Genomic DNA, 21,498 nt, shown 5'->3' with positions numbered 1-21,498 from the left:
TGGAACAGACCCATTGGCACATGATTGCATTGAAGTTATTACTATTACGACGAAACCCAGACAAGACTTGACAGATATTCCATTATCAGATCCAGATCTGACATTATATGTAGATGGTTCATGCATGAGAACAAATACAGGAGAGTTAGTGGCCGCTTATGCAGTCACAACAGATACTGAAATTATTGAAACAAATTGTATCGATACCTTGTCAGCTCAAGCAGCAGAGCTCATCGCTCTGACACAAGCCTGTATTCAAGCCAAAAATAAGAAAGTCAACATATACACAGATTCACGTTATGCAGTCGGAGTCGTCCATGACTTCGGCGTACTTTGGCGAGAGAGAGGTTATTTAACTTCTCACGGTACCCACATCCAGCACGGTCCCCTTATTCAAGCTCTGTTAGATGCAATACATCTGCCTACTTCAATATCTATCATGAAGTGCAAAGCCCATACGAAAGTGACGGACATTATTTCTCAGGGTAACGACCTAGCTGACAGAACAGCTAAACAGACTGCTCAGAATCAGACTCATCCAACTGACACGACAAAGACAATAGTTCCGACACCAACACATTGCATGACAGTTAAGGATCCCACCCTTGATGTAATTGACATACAGACACATGCTACACCAGAAGAAATAAAGAGATGGACTGAATTAGGAGGGATCCAAACGGATCAAGGATGGATGACGAAGGGAAAATCTATATGGTTCCTCCCCGACTCAATGGTTCAGGTCATCATTAACACAATACATAGTCCAGCGCACCTAGGAGAGAAAGCTATGCTAGACAGTATTCAACACATTTGGTTCAATAAACACTTGCGAGCAGCAGCTAAACAGAAAGTACGTACCTGTATGATTTGTTGTCAGTTCAATCCAGGAAAAGGCGTACCTGTAGACCAGGGTGGATTTCAACCCCCCGATCACCCTTTTGAAGTCCTCCAGATGGATTATATCCAGATGGAACGTTGTCGAGGATTCAAATATGTCCTCGTAGTTGTATGCGCTCTTTCCCGGTGGACAGAGGCGTATCCCGTCTCAGATTACACTGCCCCGACTACTGCCAAACAGTTAGTTCGAGAATTCTTCCCACGGTATGGTTTGCCCCGTATCGTGTACTCAGATAATGGCCAGCCGTTCTCATCCGAGCTAATGAAACATGTTTCACTTCTGTTAGGCTACCAATGGAAATTCCACTGTGTCCGACATCCCGAGGCAGCAGGTCTAGTGGAACGACATAATCAAACTCTGAAAATTAGACTGTCCAAAGTATGTAGAGAAAAAGGTGTCGACTGGATAGTAGCCTTACCAGTTGCGCTCTTTTACATGAGAATGGTAGCACATTCTCGAACAGGGCTATCTCCGTATGAGGTGATCTTCGGCAGACCACCAAATATGTGGGGGACGCCTATACCTCGTAAAATCACTGATGTTGACTGTAATATGCTGACAGATTACCTGGCTTCCTTGATGTCTGCACTACAATCTTGTCGTTCACAGGTAGCTGCAGCTTTTCCCGACAACACTGAGGTGAAGCCCCACGACGTGGTTCCGGGGGACCTCGTGTTTGTGAGGAATTTTGACAGGAGGAGCCAGCTGGAGCCTCGGTGGCAGTCGCCGAAGCTCGTCTTATTGACCACAAGGACAGCCGTGAAGATTGAGGGACGTAAAGGGTGGTTGCACTCGAGCCACATCAAAAAATTTTATGGACTACCGTCCGACGTGAACCCTCAGCCCTGCAGTCCCTCACAGACTGATTCAAAACTACCCCTGGTTGAAAAAACCAAGAGTGAAAACTATAAACTGAAACTAAGGTCTAGCAAGTCAGACAATTTGATTGTTTAAGTCCTCTCCAAGGTGAATCGGTTGAATTTGTCTCTGACATGTACCCTCTAGACCGAAATAGAGAGAGAAATAGACAGAAACATGCGTACTGTAAATCACTTCGTAGTCACTGCATAGTGACATTGTTAATTATGTTTTTTCTAAGTCTTCTGATTATTATTTCCAGTATATTATTACACATGTATTACCCTATTTCCAAGCGTGCTTTCAATGCTACTGCCGAACATTCTTTTAGCGAATTACCCCCGCATGAGTTGTCCTATAGATTTGCGCTGCGCAACAACACCTTCATTAGTATGTTACATCATTCTCATCAGATCAGCAATGCTACAAATTGTTGGATATGTGGCCGACTTCCTCCCTATCAGAAATACAAGGGAGTTCTGCCCCTCTTTCCGTATCCATTCACACACAATGGCTCCTGTGGAGCATGGTTTAGTTTGATTAATTCCCTAGATTCAAATACAGTAGTTTATCAAGACAATTGGGTATGGGGAAACCTGAACCTAGTTTTACTTAAAGTCTGCTACCCTAACAAGGAGGGACTTCCCAAAAGAACAGGAACTGATCTAGAAAATGAAGTATATGGATTAGGTAACTTTACACTTAATCTCATGATCCTGAATGTTGAATCCGAAGCCACATCAGTCTTGCCCACTATGTCAGTATTTCCAGTTAGAGGCGAATTATGTGTAAGAAAGAATGGTTCAATACACATGGGCCATAGTAAATGTACCACTGTAATAGAATTCAGTGATAAAGGCGAGTCTACATTTAAAGCTTCTCGTCACTCCTACTTCATCTGTGGTCACACCGCATACATACGCCTACCCCTAGATTGGGATGGTACCTGTTACATTGCATTCCTTCTGCCACCTGTTTTCCTAGCCCCGCCTGATTATCAAAGGAACACCCATTTAGTACACAATAGACAGCAGAGAGATCTCCCGATTGTCGACTACACTGAAACAGCATGGGAGAAATACACAGATTTCAATAAAGGTTTCTTTCCCTACATAGGTACAGTCACTAATAGTAAGCTGATACGTAGATTAACTAGAACCCTTGAAGCAGTAGTGAATGAAACTACTTCCGCCTTGGGCAACTTAACAGAGGAGCAGTCTACGATGCGGATTGTTGTTCTCCAAAATCGTCTAGTCCTTGACGTCATTCTGGCCGATAGGGGCGGAGCTTGTAGGGTCATCGGATCAAGTTGCTGTGTTTTCATACCAGAAAACGCGCCGTCAGTATATAAAGCCATAACTCGACTTCATAAGATCGTAAGCCAGATACACCAGAATCCAGGCACCTGGACTTGGTCCGGTTGGTTCTGGAGCGTGTTGTCAGCCTGGGGATGGAGGATCCTATCCTTCCTAGGTATTGGCTTTCTCATACTATTCAGTTGCTGCTTGTGTCTACAATGTGGGCCAGCGATTTGTGGTCTATGTGCCACATCGTGTATCCCACCTTCAAATTTTCATTCGAGATCCCGGAAGAAGAAAGAAGAACAAATGATGCTATATGAACAGATTGATGGATTGATGAAGATGGATATTTCATGAGGGTCCGTAGGGGACAAGGAGGGAATGTGGAAATATGAATTTTTATGGTCAATTGTGTCCCCTATCTTAGACCCCAACGGCTCCATGTACATGCTATAAGTACATGTATGTTCCCTCCAGTTCCAGCTATAAAGACGCAAATACATGTGCGTCCAACGTCAACATGCCCTCTTTCAGATCCGCCATGAATGGGTCGAATATTCCATTCCTAAGTATGAAAGGCCACCGACTTTATGTGGTTCACTTTTCTAGTTTTGTAGTTCAGGCAAGTAGGCCCTGAATTCTGCCATCAAGCCTTTTTCTGCTTCTGCCTCTGAAATGCTCCAGCTTGGACCTGCATCCGTGTCCATGAACTTTGTCTTACTCCCTGCGCGGCTAACGGTGCCTGACACGGCCTGTTGCCTGCCAAAAACTGTATTCAGCCTTCAAGTTATCTGCTCCGCTCCTCATCCAATGCATTCCTGTCTAGTAGTTTAGGTAAACATCCTTCCAGCTACCGAGCAAAGGGCTCGGCCTCGCTGTCTTTTTGCAAGTAATTCATAGCCCCTGTTACTATGGAAGATTCCTGCCCCATCGCATCGCATGTAGACACATAGACGCTTGTACACGCACTAACAGTCAGTATAGAATAGGATCTGTCCGAGAAGACCTTTCCTTCCAGATAATATAGTTCCTTAAACACAAGATATCAGATATGATTTAGGACTAGGTTGTCCTGACACCTCAGACTTCTGTCTCCACATGTAGGGCCAAATGTCAAGTTCCCTTCACCCTCTAGTTGTACGTCAATCACACGTCATGCGGCTGCGCACGCATCTCTGCCAAATATTTCTGCTGACACTGCAGGATTCTCTTATGGATCCACCCACTTGTGACATCATTTTAGATGACGTTTCTAGTATACGCCTGTATTTACGCCTATTTTCATTACGTATGTGTATTCTTATCTGTATTATCAGCTGTTACGCCTCCTGCATCTGTCTTAATGCAATGCTTTTTATATATATACTGTTACTTGCCAATAAGGTATTGCCTATCCCTTCCTGAACCTTTGTGGTGATGGAATATGATTGCCTGGTTCGAACCATAATTCCATTGTAAGGAATAAAGTCCTTTTCAGAACCTCTAATACCACGGATTCTGCCTCTTATTTTGACTGAGTTATTCTTACTAGACTTTACCGCATAAAAAATAGTACAGGTAATTTAAATATTTACCACAACATGATCATTGGTTACATCACACAAGAACAAATTCATTTTGGTTGTAGACATGGGGAGACTAAGTGATTTGACCAGAATCACAGAATGTCGAGCTGAAGCAGAAACTCCAACCTGGTTCCCCAGTTGCAAAGTCTGCAGTTTTGGAAGTAACACCACATCCTCTCCCCTAAGTGCAACATTTAATCAAGTGGTCAACTGGATAAAAAAACATAAAGATAACAAATAATTGTGCTTTGTCGCTATTTGAAAACTCACAAAATATGTCCTTATTTTAGTCTTTTAGAGCACTAACCATAATTTTGATGCCAATAAGACCCTCTCAAATATGTAATTTCTAAAGGAAATGCTCTAGGTATTACAGTTTTGATTACATCAACATGACGTCAGGCGTTCCACACTTTTGTAATAAATATAGAATGTTAGCAATCTAGTTGTTCATTAGGATACTGTTGAGAGGCAGAGGCCAGGGGCACGGACTCTGAAAATTGAAGGCAGGTAGGAGGGTGCAAAGGCAACAATTTAACCACACTGAGCAGGCAGGAAGGGCCATGGCAGCACAACAGACTATGGAGGGCAGTGGAAAGGGGGGCAGGGGCAACAAACCAACAATATAGGACTTGCAAGAGAGGCTGTGGCAATGTAATAGACCATTGTGGGCAGAAGGAAGAGGCAATGGTAGTACAACCATACATGCCAACAGACCCGATTCAGCCAGGAAATGTCCAATGTTTTTAAGCTCAAATGGGCTTTATTTGATCTGTCTCCTGTCTACAATCTCCTCTTTTTCAATGTAACTCAATGGGGAAAATCAATACCCCAGTTTTTTTTCAAAATCTCCCTCTTACCAAGTTCAAAATGTTCGCAAGTATGGTACATTGGATCATGGAACGAAATGGGGTAGGGACATGGACTTGGATAACAGAGGACAGGAGGGACATGGAGAGGTGCACCAAACTGACCCTGCAGGGCAGGCATCAGGGTTTGCAGCAGCACTATACACCACACAGGGCATGCGGGACGGGAGTGCAGCACAACAATCCATAGAAAGCAAGAGGGAGGGGACAGGACCATGCACATGGACAACAGAGAACAGAGGGGCAAGAGGCAATGGTAGCTAGCTGACCATAATGGACAGACAGGTGAGAAAGCTGCAGCATAACAGACCATAAAGGGCAGGGGGGACGGATCAGGGGCATTACAATGGAACAGACAAGCCAGGAGGGAGGGAGTAGGGGTCTGCACATGTAAACAGAGGGCTGGGGGCAAGGGGGCAGGGCAAGAGCAGCAAGATAGCCATGGAGGTCAGGCAGGATGGGCACTAGAAGCAAGACACACCATGAAGAGCAACAGTGAGACTGTGATGGCATACACACAGACCATGGAGGGAAGGTGGGAGGGGGTCAGGGGCAGCTAACTGACCACACAGGGAAGGTGGGAGGGGTCATGGCAGCACAGAAGACCATGCATGGCAAGTGGGAGGGTTAGTGGCAGCACAATGGCTATGATGGGCAAGAAGCAGGGTGCAGGGGCATGCACAAAGGAGGATGGAGGATAGAAGGGAGGGTCAGGACCTGTGCACAGACAAGAAAGTTCAGGGGAAGGGGCCTCTCAACAGACCGCATGGGGCAGGCAGGAGGAGCAGTTGCAGCACAACAGACCAGAGCGGGCAGAAGGGTGTGGCAGTACAATGGACCATGTAGGACAGGGGGAAGAGGATAGGGGCATGGCATGTGGACAGGCAGGGTGGAGGTGGTAGGGACAGGTTACAGTCATCTGACAATGCTAGGCAGGTGGGAGGGGAGTGGCAGCTCAACAGAACACTCAGAGGAGATAGGAGTGGCAGGTCCATGGAACATGGTGGGCAAAAAGGATGGAGCAGGGGACTGCACAAAGACATCGGAGGGCGGAGGGAAGGAGAATAGGGGCAGCAAGCTAAGCACAGAGTTTAAGCAGGAGGTCAATGATGGGGCATAGAATTGGGCAATGGAGGGCAGGAGGAGTGGACTGGTACATCATACTAAATTGAGGGCAGTGGCAGCACATCAGACCATGCATGGCAGGAGGGAGGAGGCTAGTCCATGGATTCACACAGCAGAGGATAGGGAGGAGGGGGATGGGGAAGCCAGCTAACTGTTCAGAGAAGGCGGGTATTGGGAACTTTATTGTTTTTAAAACGTGTGTCTGTGCGAACTACTTAAAATATGAACAAGTATGCAGCATAATCTCACTTTTATTCAGGAAGAAGAGGACGTTTGTGACTGTGACTCCGGGCTCACTTGGCAGAAACACCCCCTGACCCTCCACACCCGATCGCAAAATGTAATGCCCGGGAAAAGGGTAGGTGAACACAGTGTTATATAGAACATAGTCCTGAGAGCACGATTGAAAATGAAATCTAGATATAGTGTAAGGTATAAACTATGCACCAAAAAGTGTGATATAAGATGAACCGGGCGTGAAATATAATATGCAATACATTGTGCGCAATTACAGATTCATTGGAGAGCGCGAGATAGCACAGGCACTAGCGCGTGCTATGCGATATGCGCCTTGGAGTGTAATATGCACAGGGCAGTGTTGTGTAACCTAACTAGTCTCTAAAGTTTTAATATAAAATATGTGCTGGGGAGTGTAACGTTCAATATGCACTGTGACAAAGATATGGATCCCAGATTGTAATATGTATGGCATAGCACTGTGCGTTATAACATAGGCATCGAGGAAGGCACGTTAGATGGGGCAATATAACCTGTGCGAAGACAAGTGTGGCATGACATATTCACGGGGTGGTGTTACAGTGCACATGGGCTAGAGAGTGTCATAGCATATGCACTAGCTAGTGGAATACAACACAGAGGTGTGTGGCACTCAGCAGGCAATGGTGGGTGTAACACAGCATTGGGCTCTGCAAGGAGCGCGCTGTGACTCTCAAGTGATGTTCGTCCCCTTTCCAGAGAGTAAAATAAAAAGTATTACACATCCGGCAGTGGATGTGTGTTTTATTAACCGTGAGGGGGGTTTCTTGCATAGTTTTGGTCGAATTTTTGTCGAATCCCCTTTGAATGGCTTGGTGTGCATGTGTATTAAATGTGCCCGTCAATAGCTACCCATGTTTGTATAAATAAACGACAAGGGTGTCTACCGGGATTAGGCACGGTAGGGCATCAGACATGTCAGAGCTTCACTAGTGGTGTAAATACATTCCACGTGGATTCATTGTATGCATAGTCGCCTTTTAATGAATATCACGCAAATCGTCATGGTGATAGGTACGTACGGTTTGTCCAGCATGTCCTAGGTGTGTCTATAAATATATATTTTTTAAAAATAATAAAAAACAGTGGCCGGCCCTGGGGATTGGGGTCAAAAAAATATAATTAGGAGACAGGCCCTGGGGGATGGGGTCATCAGGGCCAATAAATTAGAATAAGAAGGGGAATCACACAGCCCCCCTTCTTAAAAAATTTAAATAAATAAAAGACTGGCATCGTGCCGGAGGCCACGCCCCCTCCTTGCAGCATTCTGCAAACGCGCCCCCTGGCGAATTGTAAGTTGGGAATTAATTCCTCTTCAATACTGAGGGTCCCTGAGGGCCAACTAGCCCAACAGGCATCTCCAGTATGCCCCAGGGAGCTGCGCTGCAGACAGGTGTTCTGAGGCCAAGCCCCTTTTTACACCTCTCTGCAACGCAGCTCTGTGGCGCTTACTGGAGATACCTAGTGGTCTAGTTTGACCCTAGGGACCCTTAGGATTCAAGGGGACTTAATCTCTCAACTTAGAACAGCCACAGGGCGCGTTTACACAGTGGTGAAGGGAGGGGACGGGGCCTGAGGTGACGTGTGCAAACACGCACTATAGCACGTTTTAAATTGGGGATATAATTTCCCTTCAATACTGAGGGCCCCTGGGGGCTAACTAGCCCACCAAGTGCTTCCAGTAAGCGCCACTGAGCTGCATTGCATCGAGGTGGTCCAGGCCGTGCCACTTTTTACACCTCTCTGCAACACAGCTCTGTGGCACTTACTGGAGGTACCTAGTGGGCTAGTTGGACCCTAGGGACCCTCAGGATTCAAATGAACTTAATCTCCCAACTAAAAACGGACTCAGGGCGTGTTTACACAGTGGTGAAGGGAGGGGACGGGGCCTGAGTTAACGTGTGCAAAAACGCCCTGTGGCCTGTTTTAAGAGGTAGTTTTAATCCCCCTGCCCTATTATATACTAGGGGCTTACAGAGGAGGTCATGCTAATCACAGGGGCACCCCAACGCATAATGTTCCCTAGTGTATGTAGGTGTTTTCACTGTATTCTAAGTGTCTTTTAACATAGCACTGGCTCTAGGACTGGTTAGTCAGACTCAGTTACCACCAGTATCCGTCTGAAACAGGATGATTTTGCAACAAGGCTTCTTTCTGCTCTTCTTTTTGTTCTTTCTGCATGTTATCCTTCTTCCTGCACTTTTCTTCATCTTTGAGGACTTCTGTTGCTTCTTTCTGCACTTCTTTTTTTTCTTTCTGTGCATTTTTTCTTCTTTCTTCACATGTCCTATCTCTGTAGGCATAGTTAGAAATTAGCATTTAAAAAACCTTTGAAATTCACTGAAAAAACCATAGGTTTCAGGCACGTTATAGTTAGGAATTAGCATTTAAAAAACCTTAGAAATTCACTGAAAAAACCATAGGTTTCAGGGGCGTTATAGTTAGATGGACTTTTCACTAGTACAAAACCATTGAAATTCCCCCGTTATAGTTAGTTCAGCTAACTATAACTCGCGCGCCCGCAATGCACTGCTGATGACGTCACATATTACATCACTCATGACATGGTCAGTGACATCACTCATGACATCACTGATGACATCTCAAATGACATCACTAATTACATCACTGACGACATCATCCTTGTGATAGAGTGGCAGACCTCCTCTTCCCCTAATATTACCTTTGATACACACATTCAAAAATAGAAACTACAATGATCAAAACAATGGACATACCAATACCAGTTACAACAACCTCTTCAGTAATTCTAAGATCCACATACACATACACTCATTCACCAACAGTCCTATACAGTCACTCATACATGTACTCACTCATCATATGTACTCATACACCTATACATCCTGTTACACAATGCCACTCATCCATAGAGTTACTCACACACATAGTCACTCATGCTAATAAAGACTCAAACATACATTTACTTGCATATACAGTTATACACACACCACCACACTTACTTCTACGGAAACTTACACATACTTAGTCTTTTAAACAATCACTTATAGAAACACATACTTATTCATACAGGAACTCTTTCAATCTCTCACTCTCACATATACTCACTTATATACACCAATAGTCACATATACTAGTTTAAAACATATGTAGTTACTCATAAAGACACTATTGAGACAGTCATTCACTCACTAACACACCCATACACACACTCATCCACCCATACAGTCCTGCACACATGCTGTCTTCAACACATAAAAACAGTGAGTCACTCATTCATGCACCTATGCACTACGTAATACCCCCCACCGAACCATGCAGACACTCAGACTGATACTCAAAAAACCAACTAATAACCTATATAGACACCCATGTAGCTACTCACCAACCCATGCAGCCACTTATACACAAAGTGAGAGACTCATACAGATATTTACATATTTAAACATTACTCACTAAGCCATGTATTCACTATGATACACTTAATCAGTCAGTTACACAATCAATTTTTCAAAAACAAATCATCCATTTAGACACTTATATACCCATTCATTCTTCCATCGACCTTGAGATATACATATATAAAACATATTTAATTTTCAGAAAAACACACATTCACTGGATGATGTCATCAGTGATGTCATCAGTGATGTCATTTGAGATGTCATCAGTGATGTCATGAGTGATGTCACTGACCATGTCATGAGTGATGTAATATGTGACGTCATCAGCAGTGCATTGCGGGTGCGCGAGTTATAGTTAGCTGAACTAACTATAACGGGGGAATTTCAATGGTTTTGTACAAGTGAAAAGTCCAGCTAACTATAACACCCCTGAAACCTATGGTTTTTCAGTGAATATATATATTTATATACAACAAACAGTTGCCTGCTATGATGGAGCCTCACACTGGTACGTTTTCTTAGCCTATTTTTAATGGAGGAGAACAATGTTCAGTAACAGTAGAAGTGCCTCGTAAAGAAAAATGTCCTGCCACTGCCCAACGCGTTTCATGCTCGATAGCACTTCCTCAAGGGCTGCGGGCATCTTCATGAATGCAGGACACGGCAGTTTCTTAGGCACCATTTTCAGGAGTTCACTCACCCCGCCCAAATGGGCGTGGCCGCCCGCGTGGCCTGATGTTTGCTGTAGTGCCTCCAGGTACCACCAGGTACCTCCAGTAAGCGCCACTGCGCTGCCTTGAGAGAGGTGGCCCAGGCCACGTCCCTTTTTACACCACTCTGCAACGCAGCTCTGTGGCACTTACTGGAGGTACGTGGTGGGCTAGTTGGACCCCAGGGACCCTCAGGATTGAAGAGGAATGAATTCTCCAACTTCAAATGCGCCACAGGGCGTGTTTGCACACATGTCACCTCAGGCCCTGCCTCCTCCCTTCACCACTGTGCAAACATGCCCTCCCTACATCTGAACAACCCCGGGGAGGTGGTGGTCCTCGGGGCTCGGGGATCCATTACGGACCTCCAAATTTAAATATGAGTGCCCCGGGGAGGTGGCGGTCCCTGGGGCCTGTGGGGGGGCTCGAGCCCCCCCACACAGGTATATTTTTTTATAACAAAAAGAAGCCCCGGGTTGGGAGCCCTGGGAGGTGGCGCTCCCTGGGGCTTGGGGGGGCCTTAATGGACCCCCAAACTTTAAAAAGCAAGCCCTGGGGGGTGGCAGTCCCAGGGCTGTGGGGGGGGGCAGTGTGCCCCGTGCAAATATTTATGCAAAGCCCCGGGGGGTGGTGGTCCCCGGGGCAGTGTGGGGGGGGTTCATCCCCCCACACATTTTCCTACTGCCCCCAGGACCTGGCCCACCCAGGGGCTTCAATTAAACGAAGCACTGGAGCACGCGCTTCATTTTTTAACATTTTCTTGGCCGGATTCGCACACCCAGTTGGGTCTGAATTACTGCCCCAAACAAAATTTCAACTATGCTAACACGCGCATAGAGTTTATTAGGAAACTCAAGTTAAAGAAATTCTTCGTTATGAAATCAGTGAAAGAAATTGTAGAATCGGAAACTTGTATTAAAGATCCCACTACGGAAGACAACAGATTATTGTCCTCAGATGTTCCAACCTTACTGACCTTACATGATCTCGACAATGCCACAAACTCGCAACCCTCAGGGCCAGATTCTGATCTAACAACGCAACTGAGGCTCAACAAAATCAATATGGTACAAAAGGGCGCTGGCATAAGTCAGTTTAAAGTAAAATCCAACTTTATTCCACTAATGCCTAAGGAGGCAGTAGATACTTTTCACGATTGTGTGATTAATGACATCAAAAGATGGTATCAACATATCAAGGGCACGAAAAGAAACAAAATCCAATATACAAAACTACAATATGTCAACCTTATGAAGAAATTCTTTGGTGAAAACAATGAAATCGTGATTAAAGATTCAGACAAAGGTGGTAACCTGGTTATCTGGCCTAAGAATGAGTACATTAAAGAGGCCAATAGACAATTAAATGATGGCAACTGCTATGAAAAAATTATACATAGGGAATATACCAAAGCTAAAGAGACTCTTTATAAACAGCTTTCACAATGGCGCAGGGAGGGACTTATTTCATCTGAAGAATTTAAATTCATGAACAATGAGTTTCCAGTTCTCCCTGTCCTCTATTTAATCCCAAAAATCCATAAAGGAGTAATACCGACACCTGGAAGACCAATTATATTGGCCATCAAAAGTGCTGGAGAACAGGTGGGCCAATACATTGACTTTTTCTTGCAAGATCTAGTTAAAAATCTACCAAGTTATGTAAGGGACACCAGTGACTTTTTGGAAAAGATTAAAGATCAATATTGGAATGAAGATCTGCTGCTTATAACTTTAGACGTGGAGTCTCTTTAAACAAGTATAAATCATGGACAAGGAGTAGCCGCGGTGAGACACTTTTTGGCTAACAGGACATTTGAATATCACGAACATAATAAGGTCATTGTCAATCTCATTGAGTGGTGTTTAAATAATAATTTCTTTCTGTTTGGGAAGGAGCTGAATAGACAACTCAGAGGAGTAGCGATGGGTTCCTGTTTCTCCCCCAGCTATGCGTGTTTACACGTAGGCTGGTGGGAGGAACAGGTCCTAAATATAGAACACAAAGAATGGGTAAATGAAAAGATAAAATGCTATTTAAGGTATATTGATGATATTTTTATCCTGTGGCAAGGAGATGAACAAGAAGCCATAAGTTTTGTGGAAACTATTAATTGCAACTCCCTCAAACTTCATTTCACATCACACATTAACAAAATGAGCGCAGAGTTTTTAGATGTGAAAATTTACATCGAAAATGAAAGAATTGAAACGACTCTATACAGAAAACCCACAGCTGGGAATGCAACGCTTCATGCTACTAGTTTTCATCCTAAGCACCTAATAGCTAGCATTCCCTACGGTGAGATATTGAGGCTAAAAAGAATATGCAGTCTAACTATGAATTTTGAATCTTGCCTAAATGATTTGATCATGAGATTAAAGAAAAGAGGATACACAGACAAAATATTACAACTAGCTATTGAGAAGGCAAAATTAAGACCCAGAGAAAGCCTTTTCAAATCCAAGGAACCCACGAATTCAGGTGCAGAACTAAAGGTGGCCACAAGGGGAGAAACTATTTCAAATGAAAGTCCCAGACTAATAACCACATTTAGTAATGAAGAAAGAAAAATCAGGGATATTGTGAAGAAAAATTGGCCCATACTATTGACTGATGGAGTACTCAATTCAAGATTACCAAGTACCCCTACTATTACATTCAGGAGAGCTAAAAATATGGGTGCTGTCCTGGACAAAAATAGCCCTGAAACTAGACAAAATACAATGTAGTTTCAACCTGCACACAGATTCCGTAAGTGCTCTAGCTGTAGAGCTTGCAAATTCGGAACTAAAACAACTCAGTACCAAACTCCATTTAATACACAGGAGGTGGCTATCACTGGAAGTTTTAACTGCAAGACCGAATTTGCGGTGTATGTCCTGACGTGCACCTGTGGCTTGAACTATATTGGCAGCACTAAGCTGCAGGTACATGTCAGGATGTTGCAGCACCTCCGTGCTATTCTGCACAGTGACCCTACTTACCCAGTGGCGCGCCATTTTAAAAGTACTCACAATAATGACGTTGCTTGTCTTAAGTATTTTGTGGTAGGTTCAGTTCTGAAATTACGCAGAGGGGGAAACTGCGAGCTACAGCTGAGAAAACTTGAAACAACATTTTTTTTAGAATTTGATAGTAAGTGGCCCAATGGGTTGAATAATACTGAGGACATGTACAATTTCATTTAATGTCTTCAGTTCCCCATTTCTCTATGTACTGGCATGGCTATTTTTATTGCTATTTTTATTTTTATTGGGATCTTTATCTTCTGCATCAACTGAATTAAAAATGGTATCTGTGTCTCCTCTCTACCTTGTTGATGCAACACAACAAGTGTAATTTTTGTTGTATGGCGATCCTTATATATAGGTTCCCTAATATTAAGTATAAAATGAAATTGACCTTTTTGCCTGAAAACAACCTATATAACTCTAAAGCTTGCCTTATAAAAACAACACATATGTTTTACCTCTTTTTACCACTATTTTTTACGAATATGAGAAGTTGTTTGAATATTGTTTATATGATTTTAGCAATATTATCCAGAAATGGTTGTTTTATTGTTATCAATATTTATATATATTTATTTAATCATTCGGTTTGCACTTTAAAGAATATTTGCACTATATTGCACAGTTTTGCACAGTGGATTGATGGCTGCTTTGTTATTTGCACTTTATTGACTATCTATCATTCAATGAATTTTGATCAAATAATGCAATTTAGATGAATGCACTAAATTGGTTTATATGTGTTTGGTGACTGGGCTAGATACCTTACTCCGACATCAGTTAATGACAACAAATTGGTTCAGCTTGGATTAGATGGAATGTGTAGAAAGAAAATAGGATTTGTATGTAAAAAAAAAAAAAAAAATCCATCTATCATTTTATGTATTTATACAGACATATCAAATTTTTAATGAACCTATATGTATAAGTCCAGTCACTAGAGTTAGGCTGCACATGTATACATTTGCATATGTTACAAATGTAGGTATTTATACTGGTATATCATATTTTGAGATTCAACTCGATATTTTTATAAATTCATTGTGAGCACCAAGCTCAGGATACCAAACGGATAGTGTTTTCTCTTTGTTTATGGTCACATGATCAAACACTAGTAAACCATGGTAATACACCTTTAAGCATTTAAGAACAATCATGTTCACTGTGACCGATGTTTGATCAAGGGCTCATGGGCTCGAAACGCGTCACTGCTGTAACTGGGCTGAATAAATTCCATCTCTCCTAATCTTTGTGGTCCGTCTCCTCCTTCGCCAATTCTTGTTAGCTGGAGGTTGTTTTGGAGTTACACTTTGTCGAATATATATATATATACCAGGGCACAACAACTGGGGTTTACCAAATTGTCCCTAGCTCAGGAGGTCGATTGCCTGTGCCAAGACAGACGAGATACTCTGAGGCCACGTGTGCCCCCTGGAGCAAAAACCAAAGACTCAACTAAAGGCGAAACCAGAGACGCAAATGCCGCAAAAGAAAACAAAAATGTGGGCAAAAAAACAACAAGGGGAAGATGGAATCAATTCCAGAACAGGAATCAGATACAAGCGCAAACCCCAATGCAGTAATTAACTTAACTAATGTGCCTTTAACAACGGCGGAAACAACAGTCCTGGGATTAGGTCTATCGTACTGTCCACCATGCAATTTTAACTATGCTGATACGAGAATGGACACCTTCAGGTTTGTACGGAAGCTTAAATTAAACAAATTCCACATGCTGCAACCCAAAAAGAAAAATGCTTCATCAATAAAAGAGAATCTGGACAGCCCTTCCCTTTTAACAGCCGGCGATGTAGGCTTATTTGAAACAGAGTGGGCTCTACAAAATGAACAAAGAGGGGCAATATTAAATGGTGACACTGCACAGCATAGTGGCGAAGAAGCATCGTCAACACCTTTTAAACCCAAATCAACCTTTCAACCGATCATGCTGTGCGATAATTTGGATAGCTATCATGAACTTGTCACTCAGGATTTGAAAAAGTTATATATTGCCACCAATAAAACCCGCTACGGTATAAACAAACAAAATCTTTGTTATCAGCAACTTATAAAGAAATTAGAATCAGATACTAATGTAATTATAAGACAGGCGGATAAGGGAGGCAACGTGGTCTTATGGCCACGTCAGCTGTATATGGAAGAAGCTGAACTGCAACTTTCCGACATTGCATGTTACAGAAAAAGTAATATCCATATTGTAAAAACAGCCTGGGATGAACATCATCGGAAACTTCTTGCTTGGAAAAGTGGGGGACAGATAACAAATGAAGAGTACCGGTTCTTAAAGAAAGAACATCCAGTTATCCCCACGTTCTATTTAATACCTAAGGTGCACAAAAACACTGTTAAACCACCTGGCAGACCGATTATTTCTGCCATCAACAGCACTATGGAGAGCACTTCCAAATATGTTGACTTTTTCCTTCAGGATTGGGTTAGGGGATTAACATCTTATGTACAAGACACGTCGGATTTCTTGCGTAAAATTGAACATGTAACGTGGGATGCAGACATGTTATTAATGACTCTTGATGTGACATCTCTCTACACTTCAATAAGACATTGTGATGGTTTAAAGACAGTGGAACACTTTTTAAATCTGCGACCAATGAATTGTGTGTCCCATAATAGAAAGCTGATGTCAATGGTATCTGCATGTCTTGAGCAAAATTTCTTCCTCTTCAACAATCAGATTTATCATCAAGTTAGGGGCGTTGCTATGGGGGCCTGCTTCTCCCCTAGTTACTCATGTTTACATATGGGACTGAGGGAGGAGAAGGTCCTGATGGGAGAGGTCAAAGAAATGATGTTGGAACATGCTATTGTTTATCCAAGGTACATAGACGATTTGTTCTTTATCTGGAATGGTACAGAGCAGAGTGCGCATGTATTTGTGGAGAAACTGAACATTAACTGTTTGAATTTGCACTTCACATCTATGATTAGTAAAAGATCGATATATTTTTTAGATGTTGAGGTGTATGTTGATAACAATTCGCTGGTAACAAGATTGTACAGAAAACCCACTGCAGGCAACATGATTCTTCACGCCTCTAGCCACCATCCGCATCACCTAATACGCAGCATCCCGTATGGCGAGATGCTGAGTATCAGGCGCATTTGTAGTTCAGATGCAGACTGTGAAAATGCACAGGAAGCTAGCAAGCTTCGTTTTTTGGCAAGGGGCTATTCATTGAATCTGATAGATAGCGCTATTAGGAAAACAAGGAATTTACCTAGGGGTGAATTGTTGGTTCCCAAAGCTAAGCAATTATCTAGTAAGATTACTTCAAATATCCAATCCAGGATTATTCTAACCTATAGCAGGCAACATCAAGAGCTCAGGAAAATCTACAATCGTAACTGGAACTTAGTGCAGGGAGATCCAGTTATTGGCGACTTAGTCGCTAATAAACCAACATTAACTTTTAGAAAATCCCCGTCTATGAGCAACAGGTTGGTGAGTAATAGCCCGGAGATGGCCATTCCAACAACTTGGATGGCACAAATTAAGGGATTTAAGAGGTGTTTTACTTGTAAGGCGTGTACATTTGGGTGTAGTAAAACTCTTTACACTAGTCCCTTTAAATCTGAACCCGTCCTGATAAAGAAAATATTGACATTTAAGATGGAATTTGCAGTGTATGTGCTGGAGTGTCCATGTGGGCTGAGGTATGTTGGTAGTACCAGGTTACCGGCCCACAAGAGGATACTCCAGCACATCAGGGCTATTATAGGTAAGGATCAGGCGTATCCTGTCGCTAGGCATTTTGAGCAGTCACACGACAGTAATCCCAATTCTCTCCACTATTTTGTGATAGACACAGTCCCACCAATGAAACGTGGTGGTAATCGTGAAGGAAAATTACGCCTTTTGGAGACTCGCTATATTTTAGAGCTCAATACAAAAAATCCGGCTGGATTGAATGCTAGCGAAGATTTCTTTACCTGTTTATAGCCCTCTAAAACTCTAATTAATGTGGGCTTACATTATGACTGATATATGATACAGGATAGCTTTGTATATAAAAGGGTAATGAATGGAAGAAGTGAAAACAGAGGAGGAAAAGCAATAATAAATAATAATAAAGAATAATAAACAAATAAAAATCCCACATACCATTGTAGGTATGATCAATTGAGATGATATCTGGCATATCCTCGAACTATTCAAATTGTGATAAGTTTTTCCTATATTTTAAATTGATTTTGCACTGTTTTGCACATAATTTTTGAAGTGGTCATATTTTAAGGTCCAATTTTGAGGATATTGGCTAAAACAATGGCCCACTTGGGCACTATTTTGGATTTGAAAATTATTGATGAATATACATTACTATATCATTTATAACATTGTTGGTAATAATTTGACTCAGCACTGGCTAAAAATAATGCGGTGAATTCAGGAAATTCTATTTAGAAATCCTATATTTACAAATTCACCGATGTCGTAACAGCCTATATTCATTATCATGCATTTGTGTTTAAAGACAAACAACACATTTTTTTTAGAAACTGGTATGGTTATTTAAATTTATTTATATCTTTATATCTTTGTATGTATTTATATATTTATAGGTTTTTATGATGTATTGACACATGAGGCAATGTATAATACTTACGATCATTATTTTCAGTATTTCTTTGCTGTTCATGCTGATGTTGCAACAATATGATGCCATTTCCTGTAAAGTACCTTAAATGCCACTTCTTCCGGTAGCAATGCGTCATGTGATCAAGACCCGAGTGGGGGTCGAAACGCGTAATGGCGGTCTGGCTGGGCGAATGAATAAAGCACTTTGATTGGCACGATTTCTCTGGGTCCGCTCTTCGTCACTGTGTCTGAGCAAGGCAGTGTTAGCGGCGAGTTGCATTCATATATATATATATATATATATATATATATATATATATATATATATACAACAAACAGTTGCCTGCTATGATGGAGCCTCACACTGGTACGTTTTCATAGCCTATTTTTAATGGAGGAGAACAATGTTCAGTAACAGCAGAAGTGCCTCGTAAAGAAAAATGTCCTGCCACTGCCCAACGCGTTTCATGCTCGATAGCACTTCCTCAAGGCCTGTGGGCATCTTCATGAATGCAGGACAAGGCAGTTTCTTAGGCACCATTTTCAGGAGTTCACTCACCCCGCCCAAATGGGCGTGGCCGCCCGCGTGGCCTGATGTTTGCTGTAGTGCCTCCAGGTTACACCAGGTACCTCCAGTAAGCGCCACTGCGCTGCCTTGAGAGAGGTGGCCCAGGCCACGCCCCTTTTTACACCACTCTGCAACGCAGCTCTGTGGCACTTACTGGAGGTACGTGGTGGGCTAGTTGGACCCCAGGGACCCTCAGGATTGAAGAGGAATTAATTCCCCAACTTCAAATGCGCCACAGGGCGTGTTTGCACACATGTCACCTCAGGCCCTGTCCCCTCCCTTCACCACTGTGCAAACATGCCCTCCCAACATCTGAACAACCCCGGGGAGGTGGTGGACCCCGGGGCTCGGGGATCCGTTACGGACCTCCAAATTTAAATATGAGTGCCCCGGGGAGGTGGCGGTCCCTGGGGTCTGTGGGGGGGCTCGAGCCCCCCACACAGGTATATTTTTTTATAACAAAAAGAAGCCCCGGGATGAGAGCCCCGGGAGGTGGCGCTCCCCGGGGCTTGGGGGGGCCTTAATGGCCCCCAAACTTTAAAAAGCAAGCCCTGGGGGGTGGCAGTCCCAGGGCTGTGGGGGGGCAGTGTACCCCGTGCAAATATTTATGCAAAGCCCCGGGGGGTGGTGGTCCCCGGGGCAGTGTGGGGGGATCATCCCCCCACACATTTTCCTACTGCCCCAGGACCTGGCCCACCCAGGGGCTTCAATTAAACGAAGCACTGGAGCACGCGCTTCATTTTTTAAAATTTTCTTGGCCGGAGTCGCACACCCAGCACGAATTTGGCCGATTTTCTTTAAAACAAATGCTTTTTTGGGCCTTGTGGGATCCCCGAGCAGGCTTAGGGGGTCAGGGTGTTTCTACCCTGCCCCCTTTTCTTGTTTTGCGTGTTTGTTTTACTGCTTTCTTGTGCCTCGGTTCTACTGAGGCACAAGATGGCAGCCAACACTTCCTGGTTTGAAGTGTTGACAGCCAATTAGAATGCAGCTCGTGATGTCATTAGTGATGTCATTTGAGAGGTCATCAGTGATGTCATGAGTGATGTCACTGACCATGTCATGAGTGATGTAATATGTGACGTCATCAGCAGTGCATTGCGGGCGCGCGAGTTATAGTTAGCTGAACTAACTATAACGGGGGAATTTCAATGGTTTTGTACAAGTGAAAAGTCCAGCTAACTATAACACCCCTGAAACCTATGGTTTTTTCAGTGAATTTCTGAGCTTTTTTAAATGCTAATTCCTAACTATAACGTGCCTGAAACCTATGTTTTTTTCTGTGAATTTCAAAGGTTTTTTAAATGCTAATTTCCAACTATGCCTACAGAGATAGGACATGTGAAGAAAGAAGAAAAAATGCACAGAAAGAAAAAAACGGAAGTGCAGAAAGAAGCAACAGAAGTCCTCAAAGACGAAGAAAAGTGCAGGAAGAAGGATAACGTGCAGAAAGAACAAAAAGAAGAGCAGAAAGAATCCTTGTTGCAAAATCATCCTGTACCCTCAACTTTTTCAGACGGATACTGGTGGTAACTGAGTCTGACTAACCAGTCCTAGAGCCAGTGCTATGTTAAAAGACACTTAGAATAAAGGGAAAACACCTACATACACTAGGGAACATTATGCGTTGGGGTCCCCTGTGATTAGCATGACCTCCTCTGTAAGCCCCTAGTATATAATAGGGCATGGGGATTAAAACTACCTCCTAAAACAGGCCACAGGGCGTTTTTGCACACGTTAACTCAGGCCCCGTCCCCTCCCTTCACCACTGTGTAAACACGCCCTGTGTCCATTTTTAGTTGGGAGATTAAGTTCATTTGAATCCTTAGGGTCCAACTAGCCCACTAGGTACCTCCAGTAAGTGCCACAGAGCTGCATTGCAGAGAGGTGTAAAAAGTGGCACGGCCTGGACCACCTCTCTGCAATGCAGTTCAGTGGCGCTTACTGGAAGCACTTGGTGTGCTAGTTAGCCCCCAGGGGCCCTCAGTATTGAAGGGAAATTATATCCCCAATTTAAAACATGCTATAGTGCGTGTTTGCACCTCAGGCCCCGTCCCCTCCCTTCACCACTGTGTAAACGCGCCCTGTGGCTGTTCTAAGTTGAGAGATTAAGTCCCCTTGAATCCTAAGGGTCCCTAGGGTGAAACTAGACCACTAGGTACCTCCAGTAAGCGCCACAGAGCTGCGTTGCAGAGAGGTGTAAAAAGGGGCTTGGCCTCAGAACACCTGTCTGCAGCGCAGCTCCCTGGCGCATACTGGAGATGCCTGTTGGGCTAGTTGGCCCTCAGGGACCCTCAGTATTGAAGAGGAATT

This window comes from Triturus cristatus, chromosome 2_2 (assembly GCF_964204655.1).
Source record: "Triturus cristatus chromosome 2_2, aTriCri1.1, whole genome shotgun sequence".
Taxonomy (NCBI): Eukaryota; Metazoa; Chordata; class Amphibia; order Caudata; family Salamandridae; genus Triturus; species Triturus cristatus.
This window is presented reverse-complemented; position numbering follows the sequence as displayed.